A 14,700-nucleotide genomic window follows, 5' to 3' on the forward strand; every position below is an offset into this window, starting at 1 on the left:
AACCTGATCAAGGATGTGAAGGATAAGAAGAAGGCCTTCTTTAAATACATCAGTCATGAAAAGAAAACAAAGGACAATGTGAGCCCATTACTAAGTCGAGGGGGGACCTTGGTAACAGAGGATTCAGAGACCATAGATTTACTGAATGCCTTCTTTGCATTGGTCTTCACTGACAAGACCAGCCCTCAGGAATCTCTGACCAGGGAAAAGGAATCATGGAAGGAAGATTTTCCCTTGGTCAAGGAGGACTGGGTTAGAGAACACCTAAGCGAACTTGACATCCACAAGTCCATAGGCCCTGACTCTCAGCACCTAAAAGGTGCTGAATGAGTTGGTGGTACCATAGTAAGGCTGCTCACGATGGTCTTTGAAAGGCCATGGCCATCAGGAAAGGTGCCTGAGGATGGGAAGAAAGCAACTATCACCCCTTTCTTCAAAAAGGGCAAGAAGGAGGACCAGCCAGTCAACCTCATCTCAATCCCTGGAAAGGTGATGGAGCACCTCATTCTGCAGGCCATCTCTTGTGTGGATGACAAGAAGGTGATCAGAAGCAGTCGGCATGGATTCACTAAAAGTAAATCATGCTTGACCAACCTAATTACCTTAATATGATGTGACAACCTGGATGGATGAGGGAAGAGCAGTGGATATTGTCTGCTTTTGACTGCAGCATGGCTTTCAACACTGTCACAACATCTGTAGGCTGGACTGACCACACCAGCCACCTGGATGATAAAAGAAGAAGAAAATACTAAAGCAAAAATACTGTGGTCCTGGGTGATCCAGAGCTATGATTAGTGTGTGTGTGTGAAAAGAATCACAGGGTCAAGTTAGAAAGCCTCTTGAAGCGTGGCTGTTCTCTGTGGTTGGAAGTAGACACAGGGGTGTGTGTCATATGTGGAGAGATAAAGAAACATCTGCCTGGCTGGAGAGCTCAGATCCAGGGTCGGTAGAGAGTCTGTATAAAGATATAGAGTAATAAAGTTAAAAGAGAGTTCTTCCTGGACAAAAGTCTGTCCTGCTTGAATTCATTCGCTGCAAATGGTGCAGAATGAGGAATTTTTCACCACAAACATCCTCATAGGCAAATTCAGGAAGTGTGAACTGGGAAAGTGGATAGTGAAGTGGATTGAGAATTGGCTGAGTGGCAGATCCCAGAGAGCTGTAATAAGAGGCACAAGGTCTAGTTACAGGTCTGTTACTAGTGATGTCCCCCAATGGTCAATAGTGGGCCCAGTATTGTTTAACTTATTGATGAATAACTTGGATGAAGGGACAGATGTCTCCTCAGCAAGTTTGCTGATGACATAAAGCTGAGAGGAGTGGTCAATACCCCAGAATGCGGTGCAGTCCTTCAGAAGGACCTTGACAGGTTGGAGAGATAGGCAAAGAACTCTTTAAACTTCAACATAAGCAAGTGGAGGGGCCTGCACCTGGGAAGAAATAACCCTGGGCAGCAGGACAGGCTGGAGGCCAACCTGCTGGAAAGCAGCTCTGTGGAGGAGGACCTGGGGGACCTGTTGAACAACAAGCTGCCCCTGAGCCAGCAGTGCCCTTCTGGCCATGAAGATGATTAAGGGACTAGAGCATCTCTCTTGTGAGGAAAGCCTGAGGGAGTTGGGCCTGTAAAGTCTCAAGAAGAGATGACTGAGAAGGCATCTCATAAATGTATGTGAGTATATGAAGGGAGGGTGTCAAGAGAATGGACCAGGTGCTGCTTGGTGGTGCCAAGCAATAGGACAAGAGGCAATGGCAGAAACAGATGCACAGGAAGTCTCACCTGAATACGAGGATGAACTTCACTGTGCAGCTGACTCTGCACTGGAGCAGATTGCCCAGAGAGGATGTGTAGTCTCCCTCAGTGGAGTCTCTCACTATTCAAGAATTGTATGGATGCAGTCCTGTGCCATACGCTCTAGCATGACCTTGCTTGAGCAGGGAGGCTGGATCAGATGACTCCACTGTGGTTCCTTCCAACTTTACCCAACATGTGATTCCCTGATTTGTCATGGAGCCCTGCTTTTATGGAGATGATTGAACACCTGCCTGCTGATCAGAGGAGTGAAAAACTGTCTTGTTTTGTTTGCTTGCACACACAGCTTTTGGTTTACTTATTAAATTTTTATCTTAACCCACAAATTTTCTCACTTATATGCTTCTGGGCCTCTCACCCATTCCTCTTGGAGAAAGCAAGCAAGTGGCTTTGTGGGCCTTAGCTGCCTACCAGGGTTAAACTACAACAGTTGGTGTTCCATCCACATCTGATTAATTGATTTTTACCCTCTTTAAGTCTATTGAAAATCTTTCTGTGCTATGGAATTGGTCCTGAATGAAGAGGCAACCCATTTAAGCCCGGAGGTTAGGTTGAATTGAATTTACTGAAAACACCAAAGGGTTTTACCATTGATTTTGAGGGGGAGATGGAATGTCATTCTTTTTAATTATCAGCTTATCACTGACTTTTCCTTCTAATGACTCAGTTAAAGAATAAAAAATCCCTTTAGATAATATTCTCCTTGTCTCAGTTTGAAGAGACTGGAATGCCCTTACAGTAGGGGGCAGGGGGAAGAAAAAAATCCCCCAGATGGATTTCTAACCTATAACTCCATTTTCTATGGTGTAATTTTTTTTTTTTTTTAATAAACCATAAGCAAGATTTGTTGATGCTGATGCCAAGCTGTAAAACATATCTTTCTAAAGAGTCAATCGATTTCTTTATGTGTGGTTCCCTTCTGGTTTTAGGTTGTTTGGGTTTTTTTTCCTTTTCAGTGTAACTGTGCAGTGTAGTTATTCCCCCTATATTTGAAATATAAAATGTAACTAGATATTGTTTTATAAAATAATCAGCAATATATTTAACATGTATAAAATATTATTTTTAACTAGTTTTTTTTCTGAAATTATTTGTGACAGTTCAGAACAGAAGATGTAGGAACTCAGGGTAAAAAACCACAGAATTTAAGAGGCCTAGGGATTACTCAAAGCTTGAGATTTCCCCCCTTTAACATACATTAATTTAACTCAGAAGCCAAATAAATGTTGGCCTAATTTTTCTATTTAAACTATATAGAAACTGTAGCTTACTTTTATGTCACAGAGCACTGCATACTTTTTTCAGAAAAGTATTCACACAAGCTGCACCACTTTTCTGTAAACCTATTCTCATGTACCAGCCATGATGTAAACCTGTGAACAACTCCACTAAAAATCGTGGCATTACTCATCCACTTAAAATAAAGCAATTACTTTTGTTTCTTCCTGAATTGGAAAATTAATCTTCAAAGAGCTGATTAACTGTGTCAGGGTTAATAGTTCATGTTATTTAAATGTATGTAAGAAATTCGGTATAGGACATATGGTTAGACTGTGAAGTTCTATTTAAACACATTGTGATAAAACACAATTGCTTTGCCCACAAAATGTATTCTGTTTCTTACTTTGCTTTTCTTCACTAGCTATTATACAGCAATGGGTCTCACCTGCCATGTTATTATTATATGCTAATTGCAATCAAGTTTTTTTGAGCTATGTGAAGATGTCAATGTATTTGCATTAAAAAAAGATTTTGTGATAAATTTCTTTTGAATATTGTACATTACCATATAACATATCCTCTAACTACCTGTTAAATCAACAATGTGAACACTTTCTATTTACATTGATGAAAAAGTTAAACAGCATAACAATTTAATGCGAAATACCTTGGAAGATATTTTTAATCACACTTTTAAAATTGCATCACTAGCATGCAAATAAGCAGATAATGAAGAAGTAAAAGTAGCATAATAAGATTTTTTTTTCTCATCAATATATTTGGCATTTTCTGCTCGGTGACCCTTAAATGGAATGATGCATTGTTAAATGCATTTGTAAGTTAAGGATTACGTTCTGTCACCTTTATAACTCTGTTATTAAAAAAAGAAAGTTTGGTAAGGATACATTAAAAAGATATTTCAGAAACTGAAGAAAAGTAATTTGCATGCAAACGCTTCTAAGAGAAAGTGGTGAGAGTCAGGGTGCTGAGGCAATTTCCAGGGTAACAAAGAATGGAAAATATGTTTATCTTAAATGTTTGTTGTTAGCTGTGGAATTCTTTTTGTCTAAAATTCATTTCAAATACTAAGCATTCTAAAATGTCATTTGCTTTAGCACATGAGAAGCTGTGAAAGAACAATAATATTAGCTTTCACAATCACAGCTGGGGGCATTACATCTAACTAATTTTTATACTTTCAAAATGTACATGTAAATAAACATAAAGTGAAAGTTATTGGAAGCAGCACTTTCACTAGTAGCCATAACAACTGGAAAAGTGGAGGGCAGTGAGGTTTTCTCCTCGTGATGGTTTCTGAGATTAACTCATCAGAATCATTGCAGAAATCAGTTCTTTCCTTTTGACTTTTTGTGTTTGCTTGTTTGTTTCTTGTAATTTCTGCCTGATTACTGCCACAAACACATCTGCTTCTTAATCAGGTGGGGTCAAAGAGACATTTTTTTCTGTCAAATTCCCTTGATGTTATCTACATTATCCAACTGGTGTGACTGTTAGAAAAAGAGGTTAGTTTGCCTTGGCTAGTTGGACAAGCAAATAAACTTAATTTCCTCTTAGAGGAAATGTGGTGGTTTGAAACTCCCAAGAATCTAATTTTTAAGTTCAAGCCCCCGCTCCCACAGTTTGCCTCTGTGAGAGGGTTTAGTAATGGTATTGACTTGATATCTTTTTCACCTCATGTGGAGAGTTTTCAGAAAAAACACAACCATTCATTATTGGGGGGAAGGGGAAAATATTTACAAAGGTTTATTTACACCCACATATATATTTACATTAAATTAAATTTCTCCTTTTCTTCAATAAAAGCCCAAGAAGAAAAGAGAAAAGTCTTTCTGTCACTTCTCAGGCAACAGTTCCTTCATTTCAGTTTTTTGTGGCACTGGTTAGTGTCCTTCATTTTTCCCAAGGCAGCAGATTAAAGGGTGGCAGTCAGGATTTTTGTTCTTACTTTGTGGAAATTTCAACCCCAAGCTCGAGCCTTCGGGGGATTTCCTTGTAGATCTTCACTCCTCTTGGGTTAGAACATTGAAGGCAGCTTTCAGTTCAGTCTTACCAAAGCTCTTCTGCTCTGTCTCAGCTCGTCAGCGTGATAGAAACAGCAGGAGCAGCAGCAGAGGGCACAGCCACCTCCTCCGCATTCCATCCTGGTTCAGCTCTCAGGATGACTTCGGGTTTTCAGCTCCCTCTCTAGCTGCTGCTGCATTTCGAGACTTCCTAAGGGTTTGGAAGTCCACTCCTCCTCTTCAAGGAGTCTCCGGGTTTTGAGAAAGTAATACAGTCTTACCCCAAACCAGCTCTGTTGAGTTTTCCTCTGTTTTGTTGCCAGCTCTCCCTCCTGCAGGAACATCTCTGCATCTTTCAGCTGGCTTCAAGTTATCTCGTTGCTACTGGCTATCTTTTGGCTTTTAGCCACCATTGTCTCTGTTCAGGACTGCTCCGCTGCCGCTTTCAGTGTCTTCTACTGCTGCTGACAGTAAGGAAACTTTTCCAGCTCTTGATTAGGGGACCTGGTCCAGCTTTTACATTATACCGGGTCTCCCGTCGCCTCAGCTGGGGGCTGAGGGTCCTTGGCCCCCAGTGGGGCTCACTTGGCCCCCTGCTTCCTCCTGGCTCAGATCATGGCTACCTACCTTCTAAAACTACCTTCCCTGCCTTCTCTTCCGTTTCTGTGGGTATGTAATTTTCATAGGGCGCGCATGGACTGTTGATTGGTCCAGTATTATCAGTGGGGTAAACCATTACTACTTCAGAGAAAAGATTTTTCAAACCACCACAAGGGAACATAAGCAAAATCCCTGACTGTTTTTAAGATCTGGTGGCAAGGCTCATTTAATCAAGGCACAGCTCTTACACTGATGTGAGGAGAAAAAAAAGAGGAGTTTTGTTCCAGTCATACTTGAAGAAAGACCTGGGAATCATAAACCTTAAGAAAGGACTGGGAATGCATAGTTGTTATTATACACAGGCAGCTAATTTAAAACCTGAATTTTTAAACTTTTTTTTCTTATTGTGATTGAGCTTTGGCTATTTTGGCTAGGTGGACATTCAGCCATTGTCATTGTAAGACAGCTCTCTTTAGTCCAGTTTCCTATCTCCTACAGCTATCACAGGGAAAAACTGCTCAGTACATGTAGTTTGAACCAGGTAAGGATCAGATTTGTTTATTGATTCATTAATGACATGCAATTAAGTGGCAATCACTAAACTGCATTCAGGGTCACTATCAATAGTACAGCAGGTATTATACAATACTAGACTGTGACAACAGGTAAAAATTTCTGCACATCTTTTGTAACTAATTCTAAAACAGTCTAATTGCACATATGTGTTCACATACTAATTGATCAAGGGGGCTCTCTCCCTGCTCAAATCCATGTCTCCCTACCACAACTATCCCATCCACCCTGGAAGCATTACACCAAGTGTAGCTACAAGAATTTTGCCTCTGTTGGAACAAGTTTTCCTGTTCTTTCACACTTCTTTGCAAGCTAAATCCTCTTTGTTAATCCTCATTTACTGTTTACTCTGGCTGATGGTCATCTTACTCTCTTATATGCTCAGTTTGGGAAAACTTTCTGTCGGGCAATTCTGAGCCTTTCCTCCACGTGCCTCACAGTCCTACTGCCAGAAGTGTACTACATGAGAACACTGAAAACAAGGACTAAACACTGCTCAGATTATAAAGCATTTAATGAGAAACAGAATAATAATTTTAAAAAGTATGTTTAAATTATTTGGTATTAATATTTTTAAAGAGATAGAAGATCTATCTTTGGAGAAAATGGCCTTTTATGGATATGAAGTAGTGAGAAGAAGAATGACTTTATGTCTGGTCCACTTTAGCAGAACAATTGCATAAAATTACATGGGGCTTGAAATTTCATGTGCATGCTTATAACAATAATAGGTATCTTCAGTTTTTAACATAGACCCTTCTGTACCCCCCAGCTGCCTGAGCCTAAAAATGACCTGGACCCTTCCAGATATACAGTTCACTACAGTCACTTAGACCAAAGCTGAGGATTCCAATTCTACCTTAATTGCTTTCATTTTTATTTTTTTTAAATAGATATACAGTAATCCCTGCAATTGCTTTTTCTTGGCTGCAAAGGGCTATAAGAGGAGCATCAACTCCTCACCAGAATGATCTGGCTTCTGTGTTTCACATTCATTTTATCCAGCAAGCCAGCTGTAAACTGTTAGGTCAATTGAGTTCAAGCCACTATAATTACATGTGTTCATGCATTCACCCAGAAAGTGCTACTCCATCTTAGTGGAAGAGCTCTGAGTACTTTCCATCACATAACTTTTACATAGGAAATGCGTAAAGCAGTAAATCAATTTTAAAAGGTATATCATCACTTTGCTCAACTTTTGTACATTACAGATTTGCTCATCATAGTCCATTCCAGGTTTGCTCATTAGATACAAATCAGACTGCTTGTCATAAACAATTTAGATTCCAAACATTACAGACTCTAAAGATCAGGAAATATATATTTTGACTTGTTCATAAAATTGTTAGCACAATTTTGGTGGAATATAGGTAAATAAAACTAATGTACTTCTGTGCTTAAATATTAAATATTATTTTTTAAAAGTATATTTGATATAGAAATCTAAATTTAATAAAATCAATCTGATGTCATATATTCTTGTAGGTGTGTGCATTAGTGCATAGTCTAGATTCTATCTCCCAGTTAATATATCAAAAATATTTTTCAGAATTAGCAGGTATTAGACATCAACAATAATTAGCATTAAAAGATACAGTTTTCTTTCAAAAAAACCCCTATATTTTTATTTTAGCTTCTTGACAGTAAGTGTTGTACTTTGGTGTTTGGTCTCTGTGTTTTAATTTTTCATTTTTTTTTCTCATCTTGATCCAACTGAAAATGGTTTGATCAGATATGCAAGATATTCATGCTGAATCTCTGAATGCCAAATACAATAAATTAAAATTTAGACATTTTCATAGCTTTCTGGGCTAAAAATCATGAGAAAATATAAAATTAGATATTTTCAACTTCATGAATAAGCAAGACAGTAAAGAGAAATGACAAAGCTGGCAAATATCAAACTTGATAGTCATAATGGAAATATTTGTGGTTATTCCTGAATCAAAGATTACACCTTCAGAAATAGTCTTTTTCTAACTATAACTCACTCATAGACATCTGTCTCTATGGACATTTTCAGCATTAAGGTATTTTAAATTCCTATTTTGCTGCCAAGTGTTGCCTCTTGGACATGCCTTCTGGTCTGGTTTTTTGCAAGTTCTTTTCTTTGAGGCAATGAGGTGTTCAGGCTCCAAGTTGCCATGTACAAGAACCTCCTCCAACTTTCTCCAGAACTATAAATTCTAAATTTAGGTTCTCCTCTTATTGTCTGCCTAAAGTACCCTCAAGATGATATTAATACACCCCCTGAAAATATTTAAGAAATCACACTGGCCATCTCATATGAATAGGTGTCTTCTTGGTTTATCTGTTTAAAATAAATCAGGAGTATAAATTTCTAGAAGAATGCTAATACAACCCTTTCAAATTTAGAAATATGATGAAGAATATAGAGAACAGTTAATTGAGGTATGTTTTTGTTTCTTTCTTAATTTTATTCCAACAAATTTACTCTGAAGTTCTAGCTTGTTAGACTCAGATTTTCAAGGAGCTTTGTCACCTCAGCTGCCTGGGATTATTTTTCCAAACTCTACCGGCAGTCCAGCAATAGGTCTGCTTCTATCCACAGCAAGTGATGAATCACCCTGGCCTCCTGATGATGACATGGAACCAGAGTGCAGCTTCACAGCAGCAAGATTTCAAGCAGTTGATAAGGCTGCTGCCATTGGAGGGCAAAAAGCTGCAAAGAATGTTATTCTCAGAAAAATTTTTGATTGCTGAGCTTGCACAGGAGAATGTGTCTAATCAGTTTCCCCTTCAGTGCTGCCATACACTGTTAAGATTTAAGCAAATTAAGCAGCAGTTCTCAATGAGTATGTGCTCTCTATTCATGTTACTTTCCTTCCTGTCTTAGAAACTTTTCGTCACTTAAGAACATTGTATTTTTTGTAAGTTTCTTCACTGGTTTTTGAACTAAACTCATTAAAATGGAGGTCCTTCATTAAAATCCATGTCCAAGGCTGACTAGAAACTGAAAAAAGTCCATGGACTATAATGAAGGTGTATTTTTCTTTACAATAAAATAGGCAGTTATTTTTTGAAAATCAGAACTAAGACTATTAAAGAAGTTTTTCCACATCTAAATTACAGGTCTTTATGCTTTTTTGGAAATGTACTGCTTTGTTCTGTTCTGAAATTAAGAATGTTACCAATATTCTTCAGAAACAGAACAATAGAAGATGGGAATTTGTGGCATTTGGCAATGAATCATAAAGCCAGTATGTTCCTCTTTCTGGGAATACAAAACAAACTCCATCATTCATTTAGGGCACAGCAAGGAACACAATTAGAAAAGAAAAAAGAAAAGGGCCAGCAATAGCAAAATTGGTCTGGACGTTTCTTTTTGCAACAAAAATAGCAATAATTTATAAGGGCAGGCTGTATATGAACATAAGAAATTCCATACTGGAGCAAATAGATGTTCTGTCTAGTCCAATAATGTTCTCTCAATGACAGCAGATGCCAGATGTTTCAGAAAAAGGCACAAAGCCCCTACAAGGCGACTAATTCTGAAAAATGATTTTGTGATTTATGTAGCCTGAAAATGTATATTGCTTCCAGTGCACTCCATCTTAAATTGTGTTGCTGTGCTGAGACAGCAGCCATACTGTTCTGAATATTGCTGCAGTTTGTTACAGAATATTCATATTTTGATCCTGCTATGTCTTGTTGTTTTCTTAACATGATAGCAAATTTTTTAATTTCAAAACATATCTTTTGATATTTGCGTTAGAAACATAGCATAAACATAGAAATGTCTGCCAAATTCTTGAAGACAAAGTGATATTAGAAACAGCGGTGATTGATATAATCTGAAAAAAACTGGAATATTTGCCATTTTCGTTCCTCAGAATTACTAACCGCTTTCAGGGGAAAAAAAAGTCATACAGTAATAGCACAAAATGAAGAAGGTCTACCTTGATGGGAGATAGAATTTTGTGTTTTGTAAATAGAGATGTATACCGATGAATTTGAAGCCAAAAGTACAAACATCTTTAGTTCAAAATGCATATGGATAAACACAAGATAAAGTGTCATCTTTTCTTAAACATGACATATTAAAACTCCACAAATTGATTACTAATACATCTATAAATTTTAGTGGATATGCAGATTTTTGAATTTATTTTTAAATGTGTAAGAGGCATACTGTATTTTTTTACACAGCTCAAGTTTCTGTATCTCAAATCCTGATATAGATAGTTTTCTTCTCGGAAAAAAGAACTTTGTTCAATTCACATAGAAGGAAGTTTTCTTAAATTGCCTGCAGGATTTTATGAGTATCAATCCTATTGAGAGTTCAAAATAATGTTCTGATATACTTTTCTGTTTCTTGTACCACATTCCTTGGGCAGTTTCTTGGGAATTTCTTCAAGCTCAGTGCAGTTGGAAAGTATAACAGACTGGATTTAACTGAAAGATACATATTAATACAAATTAGCCAAACAGGAACTGGTAATTTTTTTGTATCTTGATAGCTCATGTACACAGACAGATTATATGAATTCATACATGCACAAATACATCTTTTACTGGTTTGGTTTGTTTGTTTGTTTGTTTGTCTATAGTGCAATCTCTTGCAAAATCCAACCAAGACAAGACTTACTAGTAGAAAAATGAACTAAACATCCTGCTCTTTCCTGAACTGCAAATTTAGACTTTCTAAAAGTCTGTAAGTCTAAAAAGGCCATTTTTCCACTTTATGTCAGCTAGCCACTCTTTTTCTGTCAGAAAACAGATCTCCCTATAAGAATTCCAAAATATTTGAATTACATTTGAAAGCTGCTTGTTTTCAAACCATTGGTTGAAATCACATTGCTTGGCCTGATCATAAAGGGGTACCAGAGGCAGCAGCAGAAAAGGGGTTATTTGGCACATCCCAGTACACTTCTGAGTATGGAAGCTTTTCTTTTTGTGGGATGATGATAATGAAAAGTCCTTGGCCATGTTTAATACTGATTAATAAGGCAGCACACCACATATGAATCACTTTCTATGCCATACAAAACCCCTTTTCCTGACCTGAATTTTATTGTGATTTGGTATTTTTTGTCCTCAGTAGGAAACACATTGAGTTGAATCGAAATAACAATCTTCAAGCAAGTTGTCAGTGAGGTACTTCTAGTGAGGAAGAAGTACTTCTTTTTCTCCATGTCCACTGTGTATGAGATGACAATAATGGCCTTAAACTGCAGAAAAGGAGATTTTAGGCCAGACATAACAAAAAAATTTCTAATGACTGGAAAGGTAAACACTGTATTAGGTTTCCTGGGAAAACTATGAACTACCTATCATTGGAAGCTTTTAAGGTTTGAGGTAAACTTCTCACAGGCTGTCTATTCACAGCCCAAGGTCACTAGTCTGTTCAATTATCCTCTGATATCACCACCCAACCTATTTTTCCATTGGTCTTTTTTAACAAATATGACAAACACTGATTTTAAGGTCTGCAATAAATATGGTGTAATAAAAAACATAAATTGTTAGGTTTTTTGGGTTTTGTTTTCTTGTTTGTTTGCTTGTTTAGGGGTTTTTGTTTGGTTGTTTTTTTTAGTTGGGCTTGATGATCTCAGGGGCCCTTCCAACCCAGCTGATTCTATGATTCTATGATAAAGATATCAAATTTAAAAAAGAAGAATAGAGGGCATTCGATTTTCTTGCAAGTAATTTTTTCAGTAAACACAGCACATAACCTTTAATAATATTAGCAATTACAGCCATTTTTACAACAAGAACCAATATTTATATATAGCTACATTAAGAGGCTTATATTAATTGTAAGATTATTAGAGTAAAGATTATTTGGTCACAATTTTGAATTACATGTTTTGCAGAATTATGTTTAAAAAATACTTGTATAAATATTATACAGACTTAAAAAACATCCTCAGGATTGGAATTACATCAAAAGTTTAGAAAAACTGGAGTTTTTTCTCAAGAAAAAAACGAGCCGTTAATCAGTCACATGACTGATTCATTTTTGTAGAAAACCATGGATGTTAATGACTAAGAAAAAAAAACAAACAGGCTAACAAAGACAGAGATTATTAAATATAGTATAATTGATATAAAATACAGAAAAGAAAATATTAATATCAAGCAGGTAAGCAAAAGGTATTATATGTTGCAACAAGATAACACTCTTCCCATATTTTTAAACTGGTTTCCAGATCTTGAGGTCCTGAGTTTATCCTTTAGAACACTTGAGAAAATAGCATCAAAGTATTTGTAATGTATTTGATGAGATTTCAAATTATTGTTTTCATTTCTCATGGCAGAAATAATACATTACTTTTCTAAGTTACCAGTTAGATGAGCACAGTGACAAAACCTTAGGAATACTTTATAGATATATAGAATTTTGAAACAGACATTGTTGTTAGCTATGCCAGATATGTATTATACCATAGCTTATTTTTGTCTCATAAAAAAAAATCAACAACTTAAGAGTAGAGTAGAAAGTACAGGAGAGAAAAAAAAAGGAAAAGTTAAGCAAAAAAAAAAAAGGTTATACATTGTTTTGTTACAAATTATTGTTAAAACACGTAAATATAGATATACTGTACCTCCATTTCTATATGTGCTTCTCTCTTGCTGGCCAGATGGTGTTTGAATCAAGTACTCCTCTCACAAGAAAATTAAATTAGCACGTTTTTAATTTTTAACTTTACAACCCTTAAAAGTTCAAAGAACAAAAAAGACACCATCAATTTAAATTCAACTTTGAACCCACTGCTTTGTTTACTGTAGCTGGCTTTCAGGGGGTAGAGCAGGAATTGGGTGGGGGGCTGCTATTATTATTTATTTAATCTTTCTTCTGGTATTACTATTCTATCTGACCTGTTAAAATCAAACAAACTAAAAATCGCCTCCACCCCTACAATAAGGAAATGTAACAGTTATTTGTGGAAAACACATAGGTATACAAATACACACATGTATGCAAAATATGTGTATATAAATATTTAGGCATCTGTCTCTCTAAATAATTTGGGAGAGCAAAGAATGAAATACATTTTCCCATGGAGTTTGAGGAATTAAATTCTCTTAGATACATCCAGGCTTCAAACTACTCATGATCATGTAACAAACGGTGTAGTTTGGTATATATAACTTTTGCCTCACAGCTATGCCTTAGACAATACGATCTTATGAAATGTTTTTTTAAAGTAAAAATAATGAGAAACTTTTTCTGTAATAGCCATAGATTTCACACTGTGTTGTAACATGTTTGTGACTTTCTTAGTCCCCTGATGTAACAATCCATCTGCCTATCTCACACTCCACTGCCATCCAGACAGGTTCATCTTAACAAGCTTGTCTATTGATCTCTTGAATGCAGAAGCACTACTGATAATATTGCTAAGATTCCTACATACAACATTCTAATTCTAATGTTGAAATTCTGAGCCTAAGTCTATAATACATCTAATATGATTTTCATTGATTATTTTCCAAGAATAGACAAAAAGAGTTTAGCTCTGAAACACCAGAAAACAGAGTGGGGATATAATTACTTGCTATAAATAAAACTAGGGGATAAAAACTGGGAAAAGACAAGAACTAGTTAAGCCAAAGGACAATGCTGGCGCAAGAGCACACAGGTATAAAACTGTCATGAATGAATTTAGAATTTAAATTAGATTAAAGTTTCAATCATTAAAAGACTAAGGTTAAGGACCAGCCTTTCAATTAAAGTAATAGAGGAAAAGAAGTCTAGCTGGTTTTAAAATTATGCTAATGGAGAGAAACACTGTCTAGTTGCCTGTAATAGAAGGAATCTAAATCTAATGTCCAAGTAACTTTCTCCCAGTTCTACTATCTGTAAATTCTCTGATTTTATACACCAATACTCATTTAGTTCATCAGTTGGTGACAGTTTCAAAGGATATAACCCTTAAAGTTCGGCAGCCAACTAAATGCTGGCTCTTAGTAAAAGAATTTCATGTGGATTCCACAGAAGGTGGAAAATCAATTCTGCTTTTCTTGAAATTGTAAACAAATTGGCAACTGAATTCAGTACTGCAGGGGTAAGTGTGAAATGTTGATTTTCACTGTATATACATAATCTTACATGGTTTGTAAAAGGATGATTTCCATGGGATGCCAAGAAAGCTGAAAAAAAAGTTCAAGTTTCACTTCCTGTATTAATGCTGATCAACACTCTACAATATTACTGTTATTGAATATTAAAATAATTAGGAAACTTTAATGTTTTGTTTTAGTTTTAAGTTGATGGAGGCATCCTTTCAGTGCTAATGAGTATCTGAAATTTAATCTAGACACAATTGATTATGTGTTTGGCATGCAACTCTCAGAAAGGAGGGCAACTATAGTTGTTGCAAGTGTGCATTGCAGAACTTCCAGAAATTAACAGCAAGAAAAATGGGTGATTGAACCTGCCAGAACTCTAGTACATGGACTACAGCTGGATAAACAATTCAATCACCATATAGTTCATACTTTTAT

The 14,700-nt window shown here is 36.4% G+C and overlaps 1 long non-coding RNA gene across 1 annotated transcript in view; it reads right to left on the bottom strand.

Annotated features, from left to right (window-relative positions):
• The window catches only part of LOC108643470, a 31,541-nt gene extending 18,718 nt beyond the window's left edge, over positions 1-12,823 (bottom strand). Inside the window, exon 1 of the long non-coding RNA XR_001922932.1 lies at positions 12,798-12,823. This is a non-coding gene — a long non-coding RNA (uncharacterized LOC108643470). The remainder of the gene's footprint in view (positions 1-12,797) is intronic.
• Positions 12,824-14,700: the final 1,877 nt, after the last annotated feature.

This window comes from Manacus vitellinus, unplaced genomic scaffold (assembly GCF_001715985.3).
Source record: "Manacus vitellinus isolate BGI_N305 unplaced genomic scaffold, ASM171598v3 scaffold_101_pilon, whole genome shotgun sequence".
NCBI lineage: Eukaryota > Metazoa > Chordata > Aves > Passeriformes > Pipridae > Manacus > Manacus vitellinus.